A 6,362-nucleotide genomic window follows, 5' to 3' on the forward strand; every position below is an offset into this window, starting at 1 on the left:
ATATCTAAACCAAGATGCAGACTGTGTCTGGTAAATATTTACAAAATGGGGTGACTTGGTGGTCTTTACGTATACACCCACGACATTTATACAACAATAGTTAACTGTAATGGACATTCCAGGTAAATAATTGCCACACAAACTTTCAAAACAACCTTCAACACAAACCAAATATACGTTCCAGACGGTAAACGTAATCAGTATCCAACTGTGTATCTTCTTAATGTATAAGTTTTTGATAATCAAATATATGAATAGTGAAGAATTACTATGAATATGTCAATACTCACGTAGTCCTTTCGGCTCACCGTCACCAACTCTAGAACCGGTATTTCTCGTGCTCCTCTATCACAGATTAACTCCACGGTAGATTGTCTACAACAGTGACAGGTACAAGAATATATACGACAGATGTTTAGGTTACGAGTAGTCCACAATGACTCAACACTTCTGTGCTACATGTCCAGGCGAACGACATTTTTGGTAAAATTCTAACGCTGGTATTTGCAGTTCGCGCCTTCAAAAGTTAATCTTCTTGTTGGTTTCTTGTGTATACACAAGTAACAAATTAGTAACTTCGCCACAAATCATATTATATATTACCATCTCTTCGATACCGAAGAAACTTATCGTGGCGTTTTAATAAACCGTGAAATACGTCCTTTTGTCAGTTTACCTCAGTTAGCGGTTTATTTGTGTATATGCAAAAAGGTAACAATATACATGTACAGGCTTCCCAGGACCATGGTTTAAACAGAATTGGGTAAAACGAAATGCAGAATGTTGAATAAAATTTGAGTGAGTGAGTGAGTTTAGGGTTTAACGTGGTACTTTCAGTTATGTGACGATGAAAGAGTCCTTTGAGTGCATGTACGTGTACAAGTATCTGTAACGTGCAGTGCCGCTTCACTGAGGTGATTTACCGAAGGCAAGTAAACTGCCCCACCCGAGCCATTATACTGATATGGGTCAACCAGTCGTTGCACTATCCCCTTAATACTGAGCGCCTAGCGAGGAAACGGTTGACTGCTTCTCTTTGATTGAATACGTCCGTGCGTCTTACTTTATAATCTTTCCTAAGTGTACTTCTTTGGGGATCTGGCCCTGATTTGGAATGTCTAAATTGGTTGGCCAGTACTATACGAATGTCTTTTTCGACGTGAAGATTCGAGAACTTCTTGTCCGCCAGCATATTCCTGGTTTTGCATAATACATTATAAAAGACTACAGCACAGAGAATAAAACCTGAGAAATGAAGACAGTGTGGTTTTTGTCAAATGTTCACTCGTAACCTGTGAAGTACGACCCCTTGTCAATTTACCTCAGTTAAAGTTTTATTCTAACTGTTCATGTATATGTTTAAAAAGGTAGCAACACGGACGTCCCTCGAACCATGATTAAGGCTGAATTATGTAAAACAGTATATATGTTTCTGCTGTTTAAGGAGTGTGAACTTGAAATACTTGCCTGCCAGATGTGCCGCTGTAGATCAAGGACACGAAGTTGTCACTGTCCACTTCAAATCTGACGCCAGATGGCTTGCCTATGTCTATGTTACGCTCCGTGGCCAGTCCAAGATTTTCCCGTTCACAAAGGGACACATCCTTGCACTGGTTAACACTTGCCTTCTTATTGCTGATGCTGAAACCTACAAGTAAAAACGATGATGTAGACTAACGCAAATATGGAACGAATGTGTTCCGCGTTGTTAATATTTCTTCTTAAAGTTGGTTTTCCATAGCAACACATAAAACCAAAACAAAGAATTTTTGACAATTATACATGCAGGCATTTTATGGAGTTTTTTAGGTTCACCGATGACCAAACGTGGCAAAACTGTACAAAACAATAACTTATAATGTCGCACTACATATTTGTTTTGTCTGGAAAGAGCATTGCGGTCCTTCATTCTTCTATTCCTAAATTTTATTTGCACTAAATAAAAGTGGAAAACGTAAAATCCTAATGGTTGAAGAACATGATGGAGTAACCACTGGATACAGGTATCCACGAAACCACGAATGTTCACTGGTATCTGTACCCACGGATGTGTAGTGGTATCTGTAACCACACAGGGATACAGGTATATGTAACTACAGATTGGTACGGGTATCTTAACCACAGATTGGTACGGGTATCTGTAACTGAAAATGGGTACAGCTACATGTAACCACAGTTGGGTACGGGTATCTGTAACTATAGATCTGTAACTACAGATGAGTACTGGTATCTATAACCACAGCCCAATCTGTGGTTATCTGTAACCACTGTTATCTGTAACTAAGATGGGTAGGGGTATTTGTATCTACAGATGGTTACGGGTATCTGCAACTACAGATGGGTACTGCTATCTGTAACTAAGATTGGTAGAGGTATTTGTATCTACAGATAGAAACAGGTATCTGTAACTACAGATAAGTGCAGGTATCTATAACTACAGCTAGGTATTGGTATCTGTAGCCACGGATGGGTACAGGTTTCTGTAACTGCCGATGAGCACTGGTACCTATAATCACGGGTGTGTAGTGGTGTAACTACAAACAGGAGCTCGTATCTATAACTACCGATGGGTACACGCATGTGTTATCCCGATTAGGTACAGGTATCTGTAACTACAGATGGGTAGGCCTACAGATACCTGTAACCACTGACTGGCACAGGTATCTGTAACTACCAATGGGTACATCTATCTATAGCTACCAATCGGTACAAAAATCTGTAATTACAGAAGGGTACAGGTATCTGTAACTGTAGATGGGTACAGCTATCTGTAACTACCAATGAGTAAAAGTATCTATAATTACAGATGGGTATAAGTATTTGTAATGGTTATAAGTGGGTATGAGTATCTGTAATTGTATCTGTGAGATCGGTATAAGTATCTGTAATTACAGAAGGGTACAGGTATCTGTAATCACAGATGCGTACTGCTATATGTAACCACAGATGAGTACAGGTATCTGTAAAAACAGATGGGTGCGTCTGTCTGTAACATCAGATGGGAACGCAAACTGCAACAACACATGGGTAAGGTCTTGTATGACAACAGATGGGTACGGTTATCTGTATCACAAATGCGTGCAAGTATCTGTAACTACAAATGGGTGTGGCCACATATAACCACAGATGAGTACGGGTATATGTAGGAAGCGATGGGTATGAGTATCTGTAACTGCAGATGCATACTAATATCCTTAGGCACAGAGGGGTACAGGTATCTGTAACCACAGATGGGGACAGGTATCTGTACCTACAGAGCTGTACGGCTATTTGTAACTACAGATGGGTACTAATATTCTTAAGCACAGATGGGTGCAGGTATCTGTAACTACAGAGCTGTACGAGTATCTGTAACTACATATGGGCACAGGTATCACTAACCAGAGATGGCTACAGGTATCTATAACCTGAGATGGGTACGGGTATCTATACGTCAGTGGGCAACATGGAAACTCACATCACCGCGTACTCCATAAGGCGTCAAAGTTGCTGGAAGAAACTAAAGATACCATAGGAACGCCTTTCATTTAAGGCTGACGAGGTTTACTGAATATACAGGGAAAATCATGGAATATGTCTTACTCATTTTACTCAGTCTTCTTTCAGAAAAGGTATCGTCTATTCAGAAGTGATATTCCTCCATCATAACCAGATTTGTGCGCGTTTTTCGTTAACATTTGTCATTAACTGGTTACTAACAGTGATATTGATGATTGTGCGTAGACTTTTTTCCGAGCCATGATGAAGAAATTTTAGACGCAGGTTTAACCCTTGTTTTAATCAGTACTGCCTCGTTTAACTCAAGAACATCCGACTGGCTAAGTATGCTTCTGTTGGTGCCAGAATATTGTGTCTGATTGGTTGACATGTCCAACGTCTTCGGCATAGCGTTTTAGTTGGACAGCACAATAAATATATAAACAATGGTTCTAGTGTAAATGAACACTCTTGTGATATGACCAATATCATGTTACAAGGTATGTCACAGACCCAAACAGGTGACACGAACAGAAACCAGATGTTATATATACCACCAACACGGGTTCTGCAGGTACTGATTGTATTCGGAAGTAGTGTACTGGATAGGGTATGTGGTGTCAGACTACAGAGTCATAGAGGTGATTGGTAAAGTATTTAGTTATTTATTTGATTGGCGTTTTGCGCTGTTCTCAAGAACATTTCTCTTATACCACGACGGCCAGAGTTATGGTGGGAGGAAACTGGTGCAGAGCCCGGGGGAATCCCCACGACATTCCGCGGGTTGCTGCAGACGTTCTCACGCGTGGCCGGAGTGTAAACCTGAACTCACAGCGACCACAGTGATGGGAGGCTCTTGCATCATTGTGCCCTGACATGTAATGTAATCAGATGTTATGCCTACCCTGACACGGGTTGTACAGGTACTGATTGTGACCGGAAGAAGTATACTGGATGGGTGTCTGCGGTGAATTAAGGGCCCACAGATTAATGGTTCCACTTCCGTCAGACATTCGACATGAACACTCATCTTCCTGAAGAAGAAATTCTTGTGAAAGTATTTAGTTTGCAAGTTCATTCATGTCCAATATCAACGACTTAACACCGTGGCCTACTCCAAAAATGTGCCTCGAAATCCGATGACTGAGCTTTGGAACTGAAAAACCGACTATGCATTTATTTAATGGAAGGGTGAACAAAAATGTTATGTAAATCTAAACTGAATAGAACGCGTACAATACTATAGGTCCAAATACTATGTAGTATTTAATTACAATAATTAATCAAACAAACAAAAATCAAAATTAACAATAAATTGTATTACAACCTATGTCAGATATCTGGCAGGGTGAAATCAGTCCCCTATTAGCGCTTTCGTTTCTCGGGAGTAACTATATGTATTTTAGGGTGTTCAGTCTTTTTTTGCAACCAGCCTGCCATAAAAAGTCCACAGGTTTTTGCTTGGTATCAAAATAGTGGAAATTGGAAACTTTGGGAAGGTATGAGTTTTAATGACGAAAGTTTGAAATTCTGGGCGAGAGGACACAAGGACTGAGACTAGTGGGGATAAGGCATAGAAAGGCCAAGGCAAGAAAGTCAAGATTTTCTTGCTGCTTTCTTACAGGCTGAGGTTTCTTTTACAAGTAAACCAGATCTCATGTTACGGACACATTCTTGAGTGTGTCACTAATGCAGAAAACAGAGCAAATAAATAAGTAATGGAGTAATAAAACATGGATTAGCCACAGTTCCAGAATGACTGGACCTGCCTTTTGGACGATACCTTCAGACAGTCAACTTTGGGGAGTTTTCCACAGCTGTCGGCATGACCTGGGCAGGCACAAGGTGAAGTCAGCTCTAGGTTGTATTCTTTCAGAGGGTCTTCGGACACAAAACTCAGGGTAGATTCTGTAGCGTTACTACATGTCAGTTTGATGTATGTCTTCCTTTCGTTATCCCCATCCTCGTATCGTAAATAGAGACTTGTGGAGTCGCCATCCCTGTGAACAAACTGAGCGGAACTCTGCGTCCCGCAGCTGTAGTTCCCAAACTGCCCCTGGCCAATGACATCCTGACAAACAGCCACGTCCCCGTCCCCACAAGATCCCTCAGTGAATGTCAGGCACGGGTTGAAGAAAAAATCGTAAGACTGTTGGACGTTTAAGATCTTGAAAGCAGCTGTGGAATCTGATTTCGCCAGAGATCGTAGACTAAGGACATCGCCATCACTGAATTTACAAGTACAAGGATCTTCATTAATGCAGGCGTTTGTGTCCGCGTCTGCAGCGGAAAATAGAAAAGTGAATCTGATCAGAAAGAGTAAACCTAACACGAGAACCATCCTGTCTGTGGAAATGACACTGCAAAGGCAAGGTCTACTAAAATAGTTTATGTCTATATATAATATGCATTATCAGTGACCTTCTGGTTTTCAGGAGATTACGGTCAGATAAAGTCACGCATCAGTCCAGTAATCTTTGTCAACATTCTATTCACCTTTTCTTTCCTGTGCATTCTAAGGACATTCTAAATCTGTGCGTCGAAACCCTCACCAAATATCACCACCGTATAACACCGGACATTTGACTTATTCACTGACCAGATACAGTGGTGAAGACTGGTGCATTTATATGACCTCCTCTTAGTGTCCTTTCCAGTAACCAGGCTACTTGTAACACAAATTCACACATGATATACCAGTTATGTTGATTTCACGTGCAGTCCTAGCGAAATGCAAGTGTCTAAGATTCTAAGTGGTTAAAATTAGAGATTTGTGTTGACAGAATAAAAGCGCATTAGGGCGCTGTATAAAATATTCGTTATGTTTTGGTTTTCAAGGCCAATGTTGTGATACTCATTTGTATGGGGTGGTTCGGAGTGTCCTG

At 40.8% G+C, this 6,362-nt stretch overlaps 1 long non-coding RNA gene across 1 annotated transcript; it reads right to left on the bottom strand.

Moving 5' to 3' along the window:
- Nucleotides 1-1,519: 1,519 nt before the first annotated feature.
- On the bottom strand, nt 1,520-5,412 carry LOC135472652 (uncharacterized). The gene is made up of 3 exons (XR_010444542.1): nt 5,261-5,412; nt 4,382-4,511; nt 1,520-1,648 (listed from the first exon to the last, which is right to left on the bottom strand). It is a non-coding gene; the product is annotated as an uncharacterized LOC135472652 (long non-coding RNA).
- Nucleotides 5,413-6,362: the final 950 nt, after the last annotated feature.

Source organism: Liolophura sinensis, chromosome 8 (assembly GCF_032854445.1).
Source record: "Liolophura sinensis isolate JHLJ2023 chromosome 8, CUHK_Ljap_v2, whole genome shotgun sequence".
Classification (NCBI taxonomy): domain Eukaryota; kingdom Metazoa; phylum Mollusca; class Polyplacophora; order Chitonida; family Chitonidae; genus Liolophura; species Liolophura sinensis.